Below are 23,057 nucleotides of genomic sequence, written 5' to 3'. Positions count from 1 at the left end.
TAAAATTCATTTTAAGTTGGTTTTTAGAAAATTTCAAAACCATGTTCTAGTATTTAATTTCTGTCAACTGTACCCCTGGGCTTTTTGGTTTTTATGTGAATGTAGAGTGTGACCCCCCAATGAATCAAAGGAGCAAGCCGTATAGCCTGGAGAACTGATATAAGAAGCCAACATTTAGAGATTTTGATGATTTATGCTGCACTTTGCATACTGGAAAATGTGGAAGTTTTTTTTTTTTTTTTTAATTAAACTTTGTAAGGAAGTAAGTTTAAGGTTTCATAGTCTGATGGCTTAGAGAAACACTGCAACAAAACCTACAAAAGTGGTCCTGGTTTCATACAGTAAAAGACTTGGGAATAATATTGCTTCTTTTCTATGGATAAAATGGTGGCTTATTCTACATGCAAAATTCATTTGACCTCCATGAAGGACTCTTTAGGGTTTCTTTATTGTTTCAGAGAGAGAAGATAAGTTCTATTAATTTAATTTGTAGTGCAATTTGTATACAAAAAAATCCACAAAACTGCAAAATATCCAATGTCAGGTATGTGTGTGTGTGTGTTAAATTTTGCACTTTGTGAGAAAGCAAGATACTGAAAATTGAGCCCAAAGGAAGTTTTACTTGTATTAACTTACTTTTCAATAGAGAAATTACATATGAGCCTTTACCATAATTATGTTGAATGAATACTTTTTAGTATGAAATAAAAGTGTATGTCAAACTCCAATATTACTTTCTCTTATTGGTATTAATTTATGAATATATATATATTTTTAATTTATGAATATATTTAGGAACAAAAATATGTATACAAATCTTTTTGTTTGTTTAAATATAATAACCAAGAAGACCTAAAAATGGAATTTTAGCAAATTAATGAAAATTTAGATCTCGTCTTAAAAAAAAAACTAACAATATGAATGAAACAAAAAGATTTTTATATGGGATTCTGCACAAATGAGGAAAAGAAACCATAATTTCAGGGTTTGTTTTTCTGTGGTAAAGAGAAGCATTTTCTTAAATTCTGTCTAAAAATTAGAATTGTGGAATTTCATGATAGAAACAGTTTGAAAATCTATTCATACTGCATCAAAACAGTGAATATAGTATTATAAAAGTATTGGATATACACAAAAATAAAGAAAAGAAGTTGGGATATGATAGAGCTCAAATTTCATACAGTGAAATTTTGTTTGGATTTGTCTGATTTTGCTCCTTTCAGTCATGTATTCTGGATTGTTTTCATTATTTTGTTTATAATAATAATAATGATAATAATAAATAATACAAAACCATTTAGATTTTCAGTTTATTAAACTCTTCAATACTAATACAGTTTTCACAGACTCAATGAGGAAGGCAGAACAGACTTTATTTATTTTAAGGATAAAGGAACTGAAACTTAGCAAAACCAGCTATCTTAGGGAAGCTAGTAAATTGAAATGCCAGGATTCAGCCCACCTGTTTCATTCCCAGTCCATTCTTTTACATAATCACAATTCTATACATTAAAAAAAATAATAAATTTTATATTAAGTATTAAAACTGAATTTGAATTCTAATTTTATTTTAGGTTATGCTCTGCATTCAATTCTTAATTTTTATCTCTAGGGTTATGTTAGATAAATAAAAGGTAGGAATGTGGATGTTTCCATTGCCAGATACCTTATTTTTCTATAGGTAGAATTACTTCTGATTTCCTACCAATGCAAGAGAGGTATAGAGAAAATAATTGCTGAATTAGATACTGATTTAACTGCTAATTCTTTTTCTTAAAGTAACCTGCCCCCAAACTTCTACTGCCCACTATTTCTCTTACATTCAAGAATTGGAAAGAACAGGGATTGATGAAATGGAGGAATCATTCTCAACCGGGAATCTTTAATCTTCCGGTGTCCAGATTTCCTGCCTCATCTGTCAGTTACAAAATTTGGCACTTTGGTGGCATCTGTGATTGATTTAGTTGCCTTATTTGTTATGGCTTCCGATGTTGCAGTGTCTCCCAGTTAGACTGTAACCTCTTCATGAACATAATTAGGTTGAGGGAATTTCCTTAGTATTAAGCAGAAGATAAGTATTCAAAAGAAACTTGTAGGTTAAATTAGACTAAAATGAAATGGTTAAGATACTTTCTGGCTTATTAGTCTGCAGTTCATTTGAAATCAAATATAACATCCTTTATGTTTTTAAATGTGTATCATACCTCCATTTCATTGATAGTAAAAAATAGTAAGAATAAAATAGTACAAATCAGGTTCAGTATAACTTTTATGACACCATTTTAAATATCTAAAATTTATTGTTCCTTTTATACTTTGCATTATTTTTGAAGCAGATTTGAATACCAGAAAACATATAACAATCAGGGCAGCATCTGTATGCATGAATAAAGGGTAGAATTTAAACATAGCGGCTACAGATAAGGTGTCCCTTTTATCCCATATGGAAACATACCAGATCCTCTCCTGCACACCAAGAGGATTTGGGGGACTTGCCTGAGAAGCTGACTTTACTATATGTAGAAAAATGTAATTAGAGTTATTTTCAGTTTTTTAAAAATTTTTTTTTAACCTTTATTTATTTTTGAGACAGAGAGAGACAGAGTATGAACGGGGGAGGGTCAGAGAGAGGGAGACAGAATCTGAAGCAGGCTCCAGGCTCTGAGCTGTCAGCACAGAGCCTGACCGGGGCTTGAATTCACGGACTGCGAGATGACAACCTGAGCTGAAGTCGGACGCTCAACCGATTGAGCTACCCAGGCACCCCAGAGTTATTTTCAGTTTAATTACAGTGATACTCAGAGAATTCTATAACCTTTCAAATATTTTTCTTCTGAACATTAATTTATATATTTCAAACCTTTTTACTTTCTTTATTCAAAAACTTTCTGGTGGGGGCTTGAGTTTGTTTTGTTTTCGTTTTTAATTGATGTTTATGGACATTCAAATTATTTTAAAAATATTTGATTTTCAGCAGAATTCAGAGGTGTGTCCGTAAAATCAGTAACATTTCAATTAGGTAATAATTGAACTTTGTTGGATGTAAATTTTTGTTCAAAATAATGGTAAATCTTATATGTATCAAGAAACTAAGTATTCTAAGAAAAGGACAATTCATGAAACAAAATATTCATTCTAAATTTTTCATATACAGGGTCATAATGCTCAGATTGAATACAATATGATATTTGGTAGTACAAGAATAAGGATTTGAAAAACTTCAATAAATATATGTTAATTTTACTGCATTTTAGAAAAACATAGCTAGAACTTTGAAATGTTATTGTGAAGAAAAATGTTAATAGTAAATAACGTAAGTGGCATACAGATATGACACAATATATGTAGGTGGTCTGAATTTTGGAAAACACTGATTTAGTACAACATATTTATTGTATAGATGAGGAAATTGAGATCCAGAGAAGTTAAATCATTTACCCCAAATCAGATAATTTTAGGATAGAAATTTAAATAATGCTAAACACAAAGACCATATTTATCGAGAGTAAATGAAAATGACATTTTATAACAGTAATCATTAACCATTTACTGAGGACTTACATCACAGGGTGTTATGATAAATGCTGTATGCCAATACCAATTTTAAAAATTGCTTTTCAACTCTTCTGGTCCTGTAGGGAAAGTTCCTGCCTTTAAGGCCTTTGAAATAACACAGAATAATACCTAGGGCAGGGGACCATGTGGTACACTGAAATTGCACTCATAGATACAGAGTGTTGTCCTAACCAGTATACCCTTTTTTACTGTAACTGTCATGCATTTTTAGCATGCAATATTATAAAACTAAAATTCTAACAATTTTAGCTTGTTGTTTTCAAGTAATTTAAGCCTCAACCTCCAGAAGGATTCCTTTGGAATGTTTAGGACTTATCACCTCACGTTAAAATTACGTGGTTTGGCAGGATATGGATTATCTGTTTTGGACACTTTACAGACTATCAAAACCAGTATTTTTAAATTGTCTTCCTTCCTCCCTCCCTCCCTCCCCCTCACTCTCCCTCTTTCTTTCTTTCTTTCTTTCTTTCTTTCTTTCTTTCTTTCTTTCTTTCTTTCTCTTTTCTTTTCTTTTCTTTTCTTTTCTTTTCTTTTCTTTTCTTTTCTTTTCTTTTCTTTTCTTTTCTTTTCTTTTCTTTTCTTTTCTGTTAGAGACCAACCATATCAATGAGTATCCTATCTACCCTAGGAAAATCTGGTAAAACACATATTCCAGGATCTTTGTCACCAGAGATTCTAACTTAGTTATTATTATTTTTTCAAGTGGGAGGAAGGAATTTATAATAACAATGTTGGTGCACTACCCTAAGAAATGCTCATAAGTTTTTAATTATGAAGGTAAAAGTGGATGTTATTGGGGTACCTGGGTGGTTCAATTGGTTAAGTGTTCAACTTTGGCTCAGGTTGTGATCTCCAGGTTTTTGAGTTTGAGCCCCTCATCGGGCTCTCTGCTGTCAGCACAAAGCCTGCTTCAGACCCTCTGTTCCCCTCTCTCTCTGCCCCTCCCCTATTTGTGTTCCCTCTTTCTCTCTCTCTCTCTCAAAAATAAACATTAAAAAATGTGGACATTGTTGAATTAATCCCTTAAAAACATGTTTTTGAACTTTATTCAGTGCTATTTTTATTGCATTTTTCCAGATAAAAGAGAGCATGTTATTTCAACATCCATCAACAGTGAATTTGTTTTGTATTTGAAATATCTTGGGTGTTCACCCTTATAAGAAAGAAGGAAAAGACATTAAAAATATATATATTTCTCCACAGAAAGACCTCCATACTAAATTCCGGCAGCTCAATCTATGTGTAAAGTATTAACAGGAAGCTTAAATGACAAGGAAATGAGAAACAATTTTGTCTTCTTATTCCTTGTTCAATAGCATTACGCAGTCTCAGGTTAGTACACTGTATCTGAGGTAGGGACTTGAATATGTAGTTTTCAAAGGTTCATTCTGCTCCAAGGTGATGCTTTTCTATTTGAAAGGAATACATTTAGCCTAGAGGAAAAATATTCATCATTATGTTTTCCTCTAAAAATAAGAAATTGTCAGGATTTTCTATTTCCTTTATTATATGTGGGGAACAATATGCAGCAGTGAAGTAACTTTGCAGTGTGTTGAATTGATGAAGGAATGAGGGCTAGCAAAGCATCTTTTATCAAAAAGAAAATCTTCAACATTCTGTCTGCACACACATTCTTCTGCAGAACAAAGAAGATGAAGTTCTTCGGCTCTGCATCAGCCCAGATACACAGTTTATTCTTCGACTGTCAGCACAACCAGGCTCCCTTCCAGTCGTTTCAGAATTTCACCCAGAAATCCACTAGTGTGCCCTGTCACTCTAAAAACCACTTAGTCCTGCACAGTGACTCTAAGTCCATGTTGATAGATTTACACCATACCTTTGGGGACAAGGATCAGGCATCCTCAGACACCTCGTAATTTGAAGAATGACTGAAGATTTCGAGATCGGAAAGGCTTTTTTATATTTCACTCCCCTTACACATTTAATATTTTGTTCAATGTATTCACTTCTTTTCAGATGAATTTCATAGACTTGGTAACCAGAAAGCAAACCATTTGGTGCTTTGTGTTCCCCAGATATTTCTAAGCAGTTCGATAGTTTGGGTCCAAATACTTTATTTGTTTGATTCAAAATAAAGACTTAACATTCACAAGTCAAAGGAGAAAGATAGAGTCAGCATGGCAGTCCTGATTGACATAACTGGGTTAGATTCTTCCACAGAGAAGAATTCTCCCAAGAAGCCCCTAGTTTACCTACTGGCACAAGTTGATTTTAACTAGTAGTATATCACTCAAACAAAGAAAATTCCTTCCTACCTTTTCTGCAAGACATGAATTTTCCATTAAAAATATTTATTAACTCAGTATTAGGTTATTTACTCCTGATGTCTACATCACACATCTCTCCCAAGGGATGCTGGTGGTAGGTTAGAACAGTCCATAAACCCAGGTATTTTTTAAAAATTTAAATATAGCCTAGTAGCACATTTAATTTATTTCAGTAAATTTAGTCTCATCATTAATTTAGAGTAAGATTGGTGCCCATTACTTGTTGACAGTATATGGCTTAGGGATAGGGGAAAAGAGGAATATGTGGACACTGCTTCAAACTTTGATAATCTTTATTAATAAGAATTTCAAGGATGTTTTTACTTTTGTAGGATGTGGCTTGTTTAATATTTCCCGGGTATTTTATTTAATCAAAGTACATCAACAAAATTCCTTATACTGAATTGCACCTGTTTCCTACTTTTAATATTCATGTATTCATTCTTTTAGCAAATATTTATTGAATTCTTAATTTGTAAAAGATACAGTGATAAAGGAATACTCCCTAAACTCAAAGTTATAATCTAGTTAGAAAGGTGACGTGCATACAAATAATAACAGAAAAAGATAACATGTATTAAATGTCATAGAGGATTATAAAAAAAAAATCCAGTAAGAGGTCAAATGAAGCTGAACTCACTTCAGGCAAAATCCCATTATTATAAGCCTATCGGGCTATCCAAATTCTGTTGGTACACTAAATGTTATTTGATGCTTTGCTCTTCACCAAGCTCTGGGGGAAATTGCATTATATTAAATTAATTACCCTTAATTAGTATAATGATTCTCTAGCTTTCTAGGGCTTTATCTTATTTTGACATCAGATTATTAAAAGGATACAGAATTGCATGTGTGTTTGTTCCACTTGCAGTGTGTTTAATGTAAATGAAAATGGATAAGGACTGGGAGGAAAGATATAAAATGTGTTGTGATGATTTTATTTTCAAAATTGTTAATGATATCTTTATATTATTATATATTTATTAATTTTATATATGTTATATATTTACATATAAATATATATCTTTAAGTAGAAAATGTAAAGGTATTGATATCTTGACTCATTCAGGGAAGACAGTGATTAATTACTTTTGTGATCCATGCTGTGGTTACTTGATGCAAGTAAAATGATATCCATAACAATACCTTTTCATAGTATTAATAATTGAAGGAAACAACGTAGTAAGGTAAATAGCATCACACCTGGCACACTATAAAAGGCTAATATTAGCCCTAATATTTAATACTGGTATTATTTGGTTTATAACACCCTGTTGTTTTATTTGATCTGTAATATCCTACAGACTAAATGGAAGGGCAAACAAAGTACAATTTGTTCTCCCTTTTATTTTCTGCCATTAAAAATAGTGGAAGAAATCCTAGATAGTTATGTTTGCATATTAAAATTGACCACATCATTGTAATGTAGGGAAATGTAACCATCATCAGTGAGCCTTGATTGTAAGGGAAATCCTAGCCTTTCTTACTATTCTTTCTAGTACATACACAGATAAATCCAAAGAGTTTACCAGCCCACACTATGACTCTTTCTGGAAAGCCTAATATATTTGCCCTATTAATATTACTCTGGAAACTAAACTGGATCATTTGGTTAAAACTAACTGTTGGGGAGCCTGGGTGGCTCAGTCAGTTAGGCTTCCAACTCTTAATTTTGGCTCAGGTCATAATCTCATGGTTTGGGAGTTGGAGCCCTGTGTCAGGCTCAGAGCTGACAGTGCAGAGCCTGCCTGGGATTCTGTCCCTCCCCCGCCTCTCTCTGTCCCTCCTCCATGTGCACTCACTCTGTTTCTCAAAACAAAACAAAACAAAACAAAACAACACAACTTAAAAAGAATTTTAAAAATGTGTCCTTACACCCACCTTATAGCTTGATCAGATTTCTCTACCTGTATGGCATAGCTTAATAGCCACTTGGTCTTCAAGGTACCAAGGTGTCCTTTTCAGTGTACAGACAATTAGTGCTGTATAGCCATACAGTTGACATTGGAGACTTTCAAAGCTCCTTTGTGCTAGAATGGTTATCTCCTGCTAGAAGTCCCTCATACACTAGCTGGTAAGCACGAAGGACAATGTTAGTCTTATTATTCATAATTGTATTCACAGGGTCTAACTCACAGAGACCTTCAATATTTATTTGTCAAACCAACCAATTAATTGTTAACTTAAATACCTTAGTCATGATATGTAAAAAGAAGCTTTAGTTGTACATGAGTTCAATATGAAGGAAAAATTAAGTAAACATTATGCAGTGTTTCTTGGTGTTGATCTGTTCTGCTTGGCTCAGTACTAAAATTCCCCCTTGTAGAGAGTCAAGCATGCACCTGACTTTCAGCCCTAGCTTCTGAATCTCACAATACAATGGAGGAATCCAATAGAATTCCAATGGGTAATGTAGCTTAAATATAAAAATAAAATTATATACCCCCTGCCTCTGGTGACAACCAATCTGTTCTCACATAAAAGTGAGATCATACAGGGGCATCTGGGTGGCTCAGTCGGTTAAGCATCTGACTCTTGATTTTGGCTCAGGTCATGATCTCACAACTTTGTGAGATCAAGCCCCACATCGGGCTCTGTGCTGACATTGTGGAGTTTGCTTGGGAATCTCGCTCTCCTTCTGTCTTTGCCACTTCCTCTCTCTCTCTCTCTCAAAAATGAATAAACTTTTTTTTTTTGAAGTGAAGTCATGCAGTATTTGTCTTTTTGTTTCTGGCTTATTTCACTTAGCATAACACTCTAAAGTTCTATCCATGTTATCACAAATGGCATGCTTTCCTTATTTTTTATGGCTGAAAAATATTCCTGTGTGTGTGTGTGTGTGTGTGTGTGTGTGTGTGTGTATGTGTGTGACATTTTATGTGTTCATTTGTCAATGAACACTTAGTTGTTTCCATGTCTCAACTACTGTAAGTAATGTTGCAACTAACATGGGGTGCATATATCTTTTTGAGGCACTGGTTTCCTTTCCTTCACATATACATATACCCACAGAGAGAACGTGAAGATTGCACCAGCTTCCCTTCAGCTCTCTGAAAAGGATTGCAGTCAGCCCCTAGATGTATGTTAAATTAGAAGCTTGACCCTGTGCCCCCTTCCTTAAGTTGCTTCTTTCAGTTGAAAACTGGGTAGTTTAGTCTGCTGCATCTTTGCTGAGCCTGAGGGTGACAGCCACAGGGAGTCCCTTAAGTTCATTAAGAACTTGTTTTTGTTTAGTATTGTGGGTCTCAGAGACACAAGACCTGCTGGGCCATGCCTCAGGTGGAAGACTTAAAAGATGGGACAAACCCTTCACTCCTGAAGGAGAAGCTGGGATTTATGGGTTCCCTCTTGATGATATGTCACCCTGCTCCAGGTCGGGGTTTATGGTGAGAAGCTACCTCAGCCTCTCCCCCTTTCAGTGTGTGTGTGTGTGTATGTGTGTGTGTGTGTGTGTGTGTGTGTGTGTGTGTGTGTGTGTTTTCTTTCTTTCACTTGATGTGTAGGAGTCACACAGCTAATTTCTGGATTTCTTTCAGAGGGAATTGTTCTGTAGGTAGCTGTGGATTTGGTGTATCTGTGAGAGGAGATAAGTTCAGGAGTCTCTTGTGTTACCATCTTTAACCAGAACCCTTTCTATATTTCTCATTCTGTCCTCATAAATAGAGAATGAGATAAGATTATAGGAATATACATTTGCAGTGCTTAGGCAGTCTGAAATATCTGCTAAATTTTTGTTCTAGTTATTATGCAAATAACATTATTTTTAGATGTTTTGTTGGGAACAACCCTGCCTCTCAAATAATAAGTTGGAGTGATGGAATTGAGGTGTTGTTGAAATGTATTGTGAAATAAAATTTTTGGTGTGATGTATTACCATGTATAGGATCATAAGCAATATCTTTTAATAAGTACTTTAAAAATTTTTTTGTTTATTTATTTTTGAGAGAGTGAGAGAGAGAGCAGGAACGGGGAAGGGGTAGAAAGAGAGGGAGACACAGAATCTGAAGCAGGCTCCAGGCTCCGAGCTGTCAGCACAGAGCCTGATGTGGGGCTCAAACTCATGAAACGCGAGATCATGACCTGAGCTGCAGTCAGACGCTTAACTGACTGAGCCATCCAGATGCCCCAAGTACTTTAAAAATATTGTTTCAAAGATAAAATTGAAGAGATGATTTAAATAATGTGACTGGATAGGTGTGCAAGGAATTAGTTTCCATACATTTCTTGAAAATAGGCATTAGTATTATTTCTATAGTTGTCTTTTTAAAAAGTACATTTGCCTATTGTGTTTTCAGTTTCATTTATGTCCTGGTAATATTCTTAGGGCACATATCATTTACTAAGGATTACTGCGAGCTGGGGCAGGTGATGGCTCAGGGATAATCCTTAAGAAGTGCCCAGATTCAATTATTCTCACTTAAATGATTTAGTTTGGACATATTTGATGGGATAGAGTTTTATTTTAGAAGCAAGGTGAAATTTTTCATCTTTAGTTCTACTCTTGAAATAGTCTGCCAGATTGATGGAGCCTCATTTAGGGCTCATCAGAAACTGTGAACACTGCAATATGGTTTGATTATAGTGCTAAATATCAAGCAACACAGACAAGAATACCATTTAGCCAGGTGTGATTTATGCATACTTTAAATAAAAAAACCATTTTTTAAAAATTTAAGATCATTTGTTTTGCATAGAAAAATATTATATGGGTCTTAGAAAGCAAAAACAAAATTAAGCAGTGTATGATTGCAAATGATTTTAGTAAACTGTCTTTTATTAAAGAGACATTAGTAACAATGCTCTTTAAGATGAGGCAATATTGGATGGTTGGTCAGTGGCTCTTTTGTTTTTCTTATTTGAAATACCCAGAGCAATATTAGGAGTTTTAAGTTAGAAAAATGCTGTGCTAAATAAAAATAAACCATTTTATTTGTGGGGAGGCTTCTGAGAGCCTTTGCCACGCTAATATACCTGTATGCCAGAAGGATTACCAAAAAGCAGATCTGCATTTGACTAGAAAACCTTTAAATTTGAAATATCTCACCCTATTATTACTTCTGGGAAAAAATACTTAGGAATCACTAATACATGGATTATTAGTCCCATTTTATAATCATCTCATGTCTTCACTCCTATGCTATGTTTAAAAAAGATAATTGCATATGTGATCATTGTCAGGAACAATATAAACCTATCGTACTATTATGATCATAGTTTTTGACCTATTATCATCATTATTGCTGGTTCCTTGTGCTATTTCCCATCCTAGAGGTCTAAGCTCTCCTGTGTGATGGTAAAGAGAGAAAGCCCAGTAGCACAATGTCTGGATGGCTCTGAATCCTCACATAGACCTGCAGAGCAAGTTTCTTTATTTTCCCAACTCAAGGTAGCTGATAGATATCTGGATGACCTATATATTTTCAAATTTTCTAACTTAAGGTTTTTTATTTCTTTCTGTCGTCCATAGACTATATTCTCCTAAAGACCGTTATTTCCCATTTGATGCACACACTACATCTGTCTACCTATTTCTCAATACTACCACAAAGAATAGGGCATAGTAGACTCTTTTATACATGTTGGTTGAATAAATATACAAATCGTGAGTAAATGAATAAATATGATAGCATCCATAAACCTAAAGTTTCATGGAATATGATGCAGCCTATACAGGATATGATGAACCATCCATGATAACTTTTCAAAAGAAGCAGTTATATGAAAAGAATTAGTTATTTTGTCTTCAGTTTTGATTATAATCAGAATTTGATCAATTATTTTTAATTGATATAATGATACATTTGAGTGCATTTTACTAATGATAACAACCCTTAAGTTTTCATAGGCTTATGTGATTTCATAAGCTTTGTCTATTAAATTTGTAAATCTGATAATAGGACAATCATCTGTAGCTTATGTAATGTGTCACATGCATTGTATACCTATGTTGTGGAGATTGCTTATAAGTAGATTCTGGACATGGAAAATTCATATTAACTTGTGGGCCATATAAAAGTTCCTGAGAAAACTTTTCTATGTGAGTCAGTCCACATTGTATAAATGTGACTGTATTAGTGTAGTGTAAGCATTGATTAATAAGTTTTCAAGCATAATCCAGCTAATCCATTTAAGATGAGTTTATAGTTTGAGGGAACCCCAATTTCTGATGCTCAATGTTTAAAGATCTGAAATGCAATTTGAAAATAGAACAAAGTAAAAGCCATATTGGACTTTAAAAGTTAACATTGTAGAAAGAAATCATGCCTAGTTCTCATTTTTATGTTATCTATAAAATTCTTTGTGTTCATAAATGTTAAATAGGTGAGTCTTTCAAATTCTACTTTTTTCTTTAAATTTTTTTAATGTTTGTTTTTTTTTGAGGGAGGGAGAGAAAGAGAGAGAGAGAGAGAGCGCGAGCAGGGCAGGGGCAGAGAGAGAGGGAGACATAGAATCTGAAGCAGGCTCCAAGCTCCCAGCTGTCAGCACAGAGCCCAATGCAACGGTCAAACCCATGAACCATGAGATCATGACCTGAGCCAAGGACGCTGAACCAATTGAGCCACCCAGGTGCCCCTTTCAAATTTTACTTTTTTTTTTTTTTTTTTTTTTACTTCCCTTGTATCTAAAGGCAGAGAGAGGAGTGCTCATGTAGAATCTTAGTATAAGATGCTGTAGTGATGCTCTGTGCATTTATAGCCTTTGCATTTCAGGTCTCCATTTTATGCTGTAGATAGGTTGTAGCACCTCAACTATCTCTGCCTTTTCTAAAACACTCTTACAATGGCAACGGAGAGAAATGAGAAATGCAGGGGCTTTATGAAATGATTTGTTAGCTTGAAAACTTATATATCAGTCTAATGCTAATAAAGTGAGTTGGGTGTGAGAATGCTGTCTACAAAACCGGTTTTTCTTATTTCAAAAAATAGTTTGTATAATATATTTGTATTTGCGGATTTATGACATTTTTGGGATTTGAGCTTAAACTTAAAAACATCCCTACTCTTTACGACCCACAAAAATGATTTACTTTTGTTTTTTTTCAAACTACTTCAATGTATTTATTATCTTTTAGCTATCACATTGATAAATGTGCTGTGAACCTAGAAGTTCTTTTTTTTTTTTTTTTTTTTTGTTTAATTTAAATTCAAGTCAATATATGGTGTCATCTTGGCTTTAGGAGTAGAATTCAGTGATTCATCTCTTACATATGACACCTAGTGCTCATCCCAAAAGTGCCCTCCTTAATGTCCGTCACCCATTTGACCCATCTCCCCACTCCCCTCCCCTCCAGCAACCCTCAGTTTGTTCTCTGAATTTAAAAGTCTCTCATGATTTGCCTCTCTCTCTGTTTTTATCTTATTTTTCCCTTCCCTTCCCCTATGTCATCTGTTGAGTATCTCAAATTTTACACGAGTGAGATCATATTATATCTTTCTTTTTCTGACTTATTTTGCTTAGCATAATACCCTCTAGTTCCATCCACATTGTTGCAAATGGCAAGATTTCATTCTTTTTCATCACCGAGTAGTATTCCATTGTGTGTGTGTGTGTGTGTGTGTGTGTGTGTGTGTGTGTGTGTGCGCATTACACCACATCTTCTTTATCTGTTCATCAGTTGACGGACATTTGGGCTCTTTCATGATTTACTTTTCCTAACATGTATTTTTATCTAACTTTTTAGTTAGTCTCTGCTTTGTATGTCAACAATTAGGAAATAGGAAAATCCTACTGGAAATAATAACTTTTAAATACACAGAATATATTAATTTATATCTTAATTGAGGATAGTTTGAAATGAAAGTGTTCTTTTATAAAAAAATATGTTTCTAGAAAAATATTGGGAAAGTTTTTGAATGTTAAATATATAACTCAGCTTTCTGGTACTCAAGCAATCTATGTGATAGTTATAGTTTAAAACTGCCATTTTTCTTTCAGATTATTGACTCAAGAACGGATATTGAATGTACTTATTGGAGATGCAATATCTTAGGGTAGAATGAGGAGTTGAGATTTTTGGGGAAGATTACTGAATTAGGGGTTTTAAAGAAAACATTTTTTCATTAAATTATTTGGCCATTCTTGAAGCTCATGGTCTTTTGGGTTTGGCTAGCCCAAACATATTTCTGTTGATAGTCACAATGATAAACATTGGTTTGCTTAGAAAGTGTAATTAAGGATTAGCGTTTGATACTGCCCCTAGTGTGTGGTAGTATTCCCAGGAGGGAAACTACCAAACCTCTTCTTAGTAAATAAATGTTGATTTTACTTACCATTTAATCATCTGTATTATTCCATGTGCATGGACATTATGTAGAAAAACAGAAAGCATATATTTAATGTATTAGAACTAATTTTAGAATAGAGTATTCTTATTTGATGATGGTTTAATGAACATTTCTTATTTGAATTTTTATGCTTCAAACATTTTTATATTTCTCTTGTATTTTTTATAAAGCTTATGCCAGCCATATATCTGTTCTTTTTAATGTAAATAAATCAACATTTTTTTATCTAACAGGTTGCCTGGAAAGAAAAGAATGAAAATTCCATGGTATATGTAATTTGTAAATATGCCATGAAATGCATTTTTTTTTGTATTTTGAAAATACTGAATTTTTCTTCTCTGTTTTTCTACCATAACCTTTTGTTTGTTACCAGTTCAGAATCAAACCTAGATTGCTTTATTCCATATTAATGTAATGCAAGCAAATCACTATATTCATAGATGGCTTGAACAGATTCTTCCTCAGTCCCTTGGGGAAACTATATTGTTTAATTCATTGAAATAAACTTTCAGATATTGAAAAGGGCTTAAGAGAAAGTCATTGTGACCATTTAAGTAATAAACTTTACTGCCTCTGTTTATGTGAATCTCAACAAATACTTTTACCATCATAAAGAAGCAGAATTTATTTTATTGCACATTCATTTTCAATTAAAAAACTAAGTACCTGTTATGGGCCAGGCACTGTATTAGACATTAAAGATATAGAATGAGTAAGAAGTTAGACATGATCTCCAGACTCAAATAGCAGACTACACAAAAGTAGAGAGAGAAGTCGTGGATAAACCACAAAACTATTTGATCCATTCTCTGAATAAGAAAAGGGGACTCTTAATTATAGAGAACAAACTAAGGGTTGATGGAGGAAGGTGAGTGGGGGATGGGCTAAATGGGTGATGGGCATTCAGGAGGGCACTTGTAATGAGCACTGGGTGTTATATGTAAGTGATGAATCACTAAATTCTACACCTGAAACCAGTTTTATCATATACGTTAACCAGAATTTAAATAGAAACTTGAAAAAGAAAAAAAAAGATGAGAAGTTGCCATCTTATTTACTAAGCTGGTTGTCATCTGGAGCTGGACAGCAAAAAGAAACCTTATGTTAGTACATGCACTAGGTGAAAACAACCTTTTTTCTATTTCAGTACTCTAGGTACATAGAAAAGAAGAATGTAAATTTGCAGAAATGATTTTTTTGTTTTTTGGTATATGTAATACAAAACTGGCCATTAAACTCAGATTTTCAAGGGCAGTTCTGTCCTGTTTTTTATTAAAATAACTGAGAATTGCCATTATTTTGCCATCCAAAGAATGCCTCTTATATTGTACTTTGCACTGAAAGTAGCACTACACATACACACGCGTATGTACACATTTTGATCATATTTGAATAATAAAGCAATAATACTAGTGCTGATGTTGGTTCTAAATTCTTGTGTTAAAAGACATGGGGAATCTGTTCAAAAAGGTAACTGGTGTTGTTTGAGATAGAGTCTTCTGTTTAAAACAATTGTTCTTAGGGGCGCCTGAGTGGCTCAGTTGGTTGAGCGTCCAACTTCGGCTCAGGTCATGATCTCACGGTCCATGGGTTCGAGCCCCGCATCGGGCTCTGTGCTAACAGCTCAGAGCCTGGAGCCTGTTTCAGATTCTGTGTCTCCCTCTCTCTCTGACCCTCCCCCATTCATACTCTGTCTCTCTCTCTGTCTCAAAAATAAATAAACGTTAAAAAAATTAATAAAAAAAATAAAACAATTGTTCTTAAAGATATGTTTTCCTTATGGTATTAGAAATTAATTATGCAAACCATATGATTATGTTGTGGTAATAAGGAATGTATTTTCTCTAAAAAGGTGGCCAGTTATTATTCATTCCCAGTGCTGGTTAGAGATGGTAGGCCACAAATATTAGCTATCATATCTATTAATATACTCAAAGTGCCGACTCATAACTCTTATTAAACTGAAGAAATTAAAAGAAAGACACAAACTCATTTTAAAAATCATTAATAAGAAGGCTAATTTTTGAATAGTGACCATGGTTTAAATTCTAGTATCACTAAACTGTGAAATTCAGTGTAAGGACTTGCCAAATGATCTGCTTTTTTACAGTAAAAACAATGGATTATTACAGATTTGTAAGGTTGAATTGATTCTTTGAAAGTAATTTCATTTGTTAACAAAAATAACAATTTACTAACTGATATAAACTGTTTAGCATAAGATAATACAGCAGCTACGGTATTTCATTTACAACAGATATGAAATATGAATTCCAAAGGAAGAAAATGAGAGAAACACATTCCTTTAACTTCCTGAAAAAGCATATTACTTAAAAGTATCAATATGAAATAATGAAAGAGATATGATACTTGGATATAGATGCATTTTTTTTCTTAGACTGTAAACTACTTTTATTAAAATAAAATAAAATTACCATGTGAATCCTATGCCACAGTAAAAGTTTGAATGTAGATTTCTTTCTGAGTATGGTCCCTATCTTACCCATCTTTGTATTCCGTAGAGCTTCAGGCAGTGACTAGCAGAAGTGAATACTCAGTGATTGGAAATAGAACAAATCATGGTTGGGTAGATACATAAAGTTAAGTATCCCCTCCTTCTTGTCCACTTCCTCAGAATTCTTTATTGTATATTCATTGAAGTATAACATTTCAATCAAGGAGCACTGTGGAAAGATAGAAAGGGATCTGAATTCACAGAAATGCTGAGACCTTTTACTAGCCCTGATCCCCTCTAGCTGTTGCACACTGGACAAGTCACTGAATGTCCCTGAGCCTATTTGTTCAGCTGCAACATTAAGGATTTGGAAAAGAATGATTCCCCAACTTATGCTTTGATATTATAACACGGTGTACTGGCCCGTGTGGAACTTATCTTTCTCTTGATCTTTAAAATTGGACAAATTTCTGCTTTATGTTTTTCTTGGGTTTAGAGAGATAATTCATTATTACTGTTTAAAAGATTCCCTGCTGTGCTGCAGCTGGCACAGGTGAAAGAAATTAAGTGAGAGAGCAGTAGCACTATAAGACTTCATCACGTACTCTGCTTAATTATAGAAGTCAGAACTTGGAAATGAGATTTATGAAGATAAGTTGAAATGCAGGTAATATGTTTCAGGATAATGTAGGGTTGATGATGTGTTATTTTGGAATCTCAAGTTTTCAACTTCTGCATAAGTAAAGAAGGATGGTTTTATAAAATAACAGGATCAATGGATTCTCCAGTATCTAGGCCAATGAGTTTGATGTTGGTCCTACTAACATACTAAATTTGATGATTAATTGCCTAGAGTGTGAGCACTGAGAAACAACTAGAGGCTAACATGAGCTTTTTGATTATAGTGAGTATCAGCTCAAGGGACTATGTAAAAATAATGGACTTTAATTTATATCAGATATTTAGCAAAAATACCCATTATATTCTTTTTCATATTGTGGAGAAATATGGACTGAAGTGCATTCATAGCTGGTTGATCAAATTTACCCAAACAGTGTTAATTACTACATCCATATAAGTCTAAAGGGAGAGTCTCCTTTACTATGTATTGTCTCTTTTTTAAAGAATTAATTTTTCAATGATTGGATGGTTGTTTATTAATTTTCAGTGGCTGGATATGATATTTTCAATTTTCTAGGTGATGACTTAGTGCTTGAATTTGTATGAACTGTTTAGTATTATCTTGAATGACCAGAAGAATAGACTAAACCAAGCAAGATTAAATTTTATAAGGCAGAGAGTTGTACATTTGGCATTTCACTTTCAAAAATAAACTATACAAGTACAGAATGCTAAGTAATCCAGTTTGACAATATTTCAAGTGTAGAATATTTAATTGGTTAGGGAAATCTTGGGTTTTATTAATAAAAGTATAGATATTAGACAAAAACTGGCAATGTCCCTGCTCTATACTATACTGGTCAGACTTCATGCCAACTTTTTATTACAGGAAGCATGGAGAAAGGAACAATTATTTAACTGAAATTAATTCCGCAAAGTAATTAGGTTGTTAGAAATTCTCAAAACCGTGTGTAGTAGACCATGGTTGGTTTTACTATCTGTTATTCAACCATTCATCTTTCTTCTGGTAATCATAATTCTATTTTCCTCCTCGGAATTGAGACTCCTTCCACTTTCAGTTCTTTTATTTTTTTTCAAAGTTTATTTATTTATTTTTGAGAGAGAGAGAGACAGAGCATGCACGAGAGGGTGAGGGACAGAGAGAGAATCCTAAGCAGGCTCTGCACTGTCCGCACAGAGCCCAATGTGGGATTCGATCTCATGAAACATGAGATCATGCCCTGAGCTGAAACCAAGAGTCAGATGTTTAACCGACTGAGCCACCCAGGCACTTTCTCAGTCCTTGCTTTTAGAGTGAAGCAGTATTTACAGTCTGCTCTGGGAATAGGTCAGGAGAAATATTTGAAATAGAATTACGGTCAGCACAGATGGACTCTGTAGTCATAATTGTTGTTTAAGACCAGTGTCTGTTCTGATTGATTGGTGGCAGTGTCCATTCTGATTGGCTTAAAACCAGTAAATGTCTGCATAACCCCATAACTTAAGTTGAATCGACCTTTTTTTTTTTTTTTGCCCTGCCCTCAGCAATTAATTTCCTGATTAATGTGAATTAGGCTGAGGACATTTTCTCGTATTTGCTAGACTCAGAGTTATGAAGACATAGATTATAACTGTCTTAATATTAAAATGGGAAAATCTGTGAAGCCAGTGTGGGGTAGATGAATTAAGTTTTGGAGATGTAAAAACAATGTTCCAATGACATAATTTAAGCCCCTGAATCATACTAAACCTGAAGCTGGTAGATTTACTTCAGTACTTGGTTCAAAAAATAGTTAAGTTTTGCTTAAGCCAGAACCAAAAGAATCCTAACTGATGTATTACATAGGAAACAAACAAACAAATATGTAAAACACAACTAGAGGATATTTACTTTATAAGTCAAAGAGAGAAACAGGTTCTTTATATGTAATTGATCTGTTCTCAGATCTCGATTATTTAGAGACTATCAAATGGCGCACATGGATAGAAGGTCTACGTAGACAGATTTGGGATCAATGAAAGGCTGAAGATCTTTGCAATTTAAGTTATCCAATAATGAAATAAACATTTTCTGTGGTATTAAGTGCTAAAGTAAAATCTGGATCATAAAGAATATTGTCTTGGGTTGAAGTGTCCACTGGCTGTTACTAAAATTCTTAAAATTTATTGAATAATTACTGTGCTGGACACTGTAGCAAGCGTTATATATATATATATATATATAACGTTATATATATATATATATAAAACGTTATATATATATATATATATATATATATATATATATATATATATCGCCTGCAAAGTCAGTACTATATCTAAATGAAGAAACAAGGGAGAAATGAAATTGAATCCTTCACCCCAAGGAGAGAAAACTAGAAAGTAGCAATGATGGGCGTGAAACCCAATGTATCTGATTGACTTTAAAACTTTGCTATTTCTCCATTAACATTCTAACAGTGCCTGGATTTTTATGGATTCAGTGCAATTATAAAACCCTGTATTTGGGCAATATTTTAGTAATGATTTACATAAAAAGAAAAATGAACTGATGTAGTCCAAAATGAATTATCTTTGATTTATGGACAGTACGGTTTTACGGAAGTTCTAAAAATACACTAAAAGCACTCTAGTATGTAAATTTCATGATGATTAAAAGGTGTCATACCTATGTAAATGTAATGGAATTGAGGGGCTTACATAACTCCATAAATTCTAAAAGAAAAAAATCTAAACACAATTAGTCATAAAATGTCAAACAAATATGTTGTAATTTCTGAGAAAGCCTAACAGAACTTCTAAGCAATAGGTACTCAAGAGCTAAACAGTCACATAGTGTCCTAAGAGTAGTATCCAACATGAGTTTTTTGAGAATTAATACAGTGAGGATACATAGAAGAAAAGCCTTATGCTGTAGATGGGGTCCTGATAGCAAATATACAAAAAAGCTTGGTTGATAATTACATTGCTGGTTTATTGCTTCTCAATGACATATTTGAAAATAAAGAAACTATCATTGTGGGCTCATTCAAAAGGTTGTACTAGTGCAGGTAATCTGGTAGAATGTTTATGTAAGCATCATCCTAAGACCTCTATTGTTTGAAGTCACTGTACTTTCTAATATGAGAAATATTATATACTATGGATTGTAGGACTGGTGCAGTCAAGAAAACACGTGGCCTTATAGAACTGCTAACTACAATTTATTTTCATCATAAAAATTTCCCAGTTCTTTAAAGGCAGAGATTTAAAGCAGGTTCATTATGTGATTTATTAGGTCGAATATTGTGGTCAAACAAACCCAAGTTTTAATTATGATCCTGTTATGTGCTGAGTGGATTCCTTAACCTTTGCAAGTCTCTGTTTTCTCATCTGGTAATGGAGATGCTAATGTTTACCTGCTTCAAAGATTATTACTGGAATTAAATCACGTAATCTTAAACTTCTTTACCTGCCTCAAATGGTGCTGAACGGACAGTAGCTGCCTTCCCTGTTCTTTCCCGCCAAACCCCCTCCTTACTTTTCTGTAATAACCTAAAAATTAATGAAAAACAACTATCTTCTTAACATAAGTCAGACTTTAGGCCTATGTTTTGTTTATAAGCTATTCTAAATCCTATAAGGAATGTATTTCAGGGGGAAAAGGCTAAGGTTGCATGATAAAGAAATTCAGAATAAATAGGAGTCCATTTTTAAATCAAACTGTATTTCCTCTTTTTACCATCCCACCTTATTTCAGAATATTTCTATGGTCCTTCCAGAAAGAGTCCTATTACCTGGATACTATAGCTTTTCTTAGTCATGTTGAAGAGTAGTAATTTTACACACAAAATCTTTCATTTCAAATTTGGGCTTGGAGCATTGGTCTTCCCTAATTTGGGAAAGTCACTTGAGTGCATAACTGCAGAGGAAACATATTACCTCTTAGGTAAAGGCAACCTTGGAGCTGTTGCTGGAACACAATGAAAAAAAGAAGTTAAATCAAACCTCATTAGCTAGGGCCCTAAATATTGTACAAGCAGATAGCAGTTCACTTGAAATGGGAAACTGGGAAAAAGGCCACAAAGAAATTAAATGATTATTCACCTAAGATCACACAGTGATAGAGTGCAACAGTCATGAGCAGAGCCTAAGAAGATTTAAGAGGCCAACAAATTTGGCTAAGCAAGCTTATATATTTTTCCAGCTCAGGAACAGTTTACAAGTACAGAGTTACATTTTCTCTTGGTTTTGGTATTCACTGTTTCGAAAATCTTTGTAGATTAGAAGAATAAAATTTGTATGTCATATATATATCAAAGCACAATAATTCAAGTCCACACATGCATCACATTTATTTTTCATATATTTTAATTATTACTCCTTGATTGTATAGTTTAGTACACATAGGATGAATCAGTGCCCTGGCAACATTAAAAAAAATCAAATTACAGTAAATAAAAAGATGAATATCCATCCTTTCTTCCTCATAGCCCCCCGCTCCCCAACGAGAACATAAACATTTAATCTCTGAAAGTTTTAAATTATCAAAACAATGGGATAAAGTTATGCATCCTTTTTTTAAACCACATATGAGATCTAGCTATGTGACAGACTTAAAACAGAAAGCATTATTTTTTCCCAGCATTTTTTAAAAGCAGCAAACCATGAAATAAAATTTTATTTTGTCTTAATGATAATGAAAGATACTACATGTCACCACTGAACATGTACTAGTGTATGTGCTTGTGTTTTCGAAGGCTACTTTTTATTAGCTTAAACCCCTGAGCTGTTAAATGTAGCATAAAGCTGAATTTCCACTGTTCTACAGCAGGGGAAAAATTCTTTTAATTGGATGATTGCAGAGGGGGAGAGAAAAAAGGAAGAGCTTTTAAAAGTTTGGGTAGTTCAGATAAGAAAAATTCTGGATGCTTCAGCAAAATTACCAACCCTCTGAGATTCAATTTTGACTATTATTACTAATGTACTGCTTTCAGTGTACAGTAAATTAGATCTTGAACACATTATGGGCCAAATATTATCCTTTTATGCTCACGTGTAACCCCTAACAGGTTTCAATGGGAGATGTGCATGGTTACTTGAAAGCTGTTTTCCCAGTATTTTTCTACCCTAAATCTGATACAATAAAGGTGATCAGAAGAAATGTATGTAAAAAAAATAATAATAATAATCTCTTCATACAACATTTTTCCAATTACAGAGTTTTACACCACATATCATTTCATTGTATCTTTATAAAGCAGGAAATTTAATTGTATAAATAGAAATGTATTAAAGAGCCTCCAGAATCAAAATTTAATATTGGAGTTTCATAGAAAAGATGACTGTTTCTGTTTCTGTTTAACACAGCACTGTGTTGAAAAGAAGAAAATTGTGAATTCAATTATGCCAAATGGTCAAACATGCTAATATTAATAACAAGAATAATCTATTCTATGTAAATCTATAGACACTTTTATAATTACAAATTACTTTTAATTCACATTTTTCTCATGTTTATAAACCTTCTTTCCCTTTCTTCCTTTCTTCTTTCTTTCTTTCTTTCTTTCTTTCTTTCTTTCTTTCTTTCTTTCTTTCTTTCTTTCTTTCGTCTTCTCTCCAGGTTTCTTTTGTTTGTTTTATTTAGTTCAATTTCTTTTTGTTTTAATTTGCTGTTCATTATCTTAGGAGGTATTCACTGATACACAGGTTTCCAACAAGGGATAGTCTGAGGCAGCATCCTGAATCATTGTCACAGGTCATTGAATTTCTGAGAACTAAAATCAGTCTTGAGCTGTACTTTGATGCAAGTGAGGCTGAATCCCATGCTTTCTGCTACTAAGTAGGAATCCA

General features: G+C 33.6%; 1 protein-coding gene and 1 long non-coding RNA gene across 5 annotated transcripts in view; one reads left to right on the top strand and one right to left on the bottom strand.

Moving 5' to 3' along the window:
- The window catches only part of GRID2 (glutamate ionotropic receptor delta type subunit 2), a 1,443,376-nt gene that overhangs the window by 573,928 nt on the left and 846,391 nt on the right, over positions 1-23,057 (top strand). The window lies entirely within an intron of this gene.
- LOC122237989 overlaps positions 1-23,057 on the bottom strand; it is a 66,661-nt gene that overhangs the window by 11,327 nt on the left and 32,277 nt on the right. The window contains exons 3-4 of one of the 3 annotated variants that reach the window (XR_006216857.1): positions 21,002-21,177; positions 16,557-16,833 (exon numbers count right to left, since the gene is read on the bottom strand). The exons of 1 other annotated variant lie outside the window; for it this stretch is intronic. This is a non-coding gene — a long non-coding RNA (uncharacterized LOC122237989). Of the gene's footprint in view, positions 1-16,556; positions 16,834-21,001; positions 21,178-23,057 lie in introns of those variants that run through there. One more of the 3 variants, XR_006216856.1, reaches the window with a different exon arrangement.

This window comes from Panthera tigris, chromosome B1 (assembly GCF_018350195.1).
Source record: "Panthera tigris isolate Pti1 chromosome B1, P.tigris_Pti1_mat1.1, whole genome shotgun sequence".
Taxonomy (NCBI): domain Eukaryota; kingdom Metazoa; phylum Chordata; class Mammalia; order Carnivora; family Felidae; genus Panthera; species Panthera tigris.
This window is presented reverse-complemented; position numbering and strand designations above follow the sequence as displayed.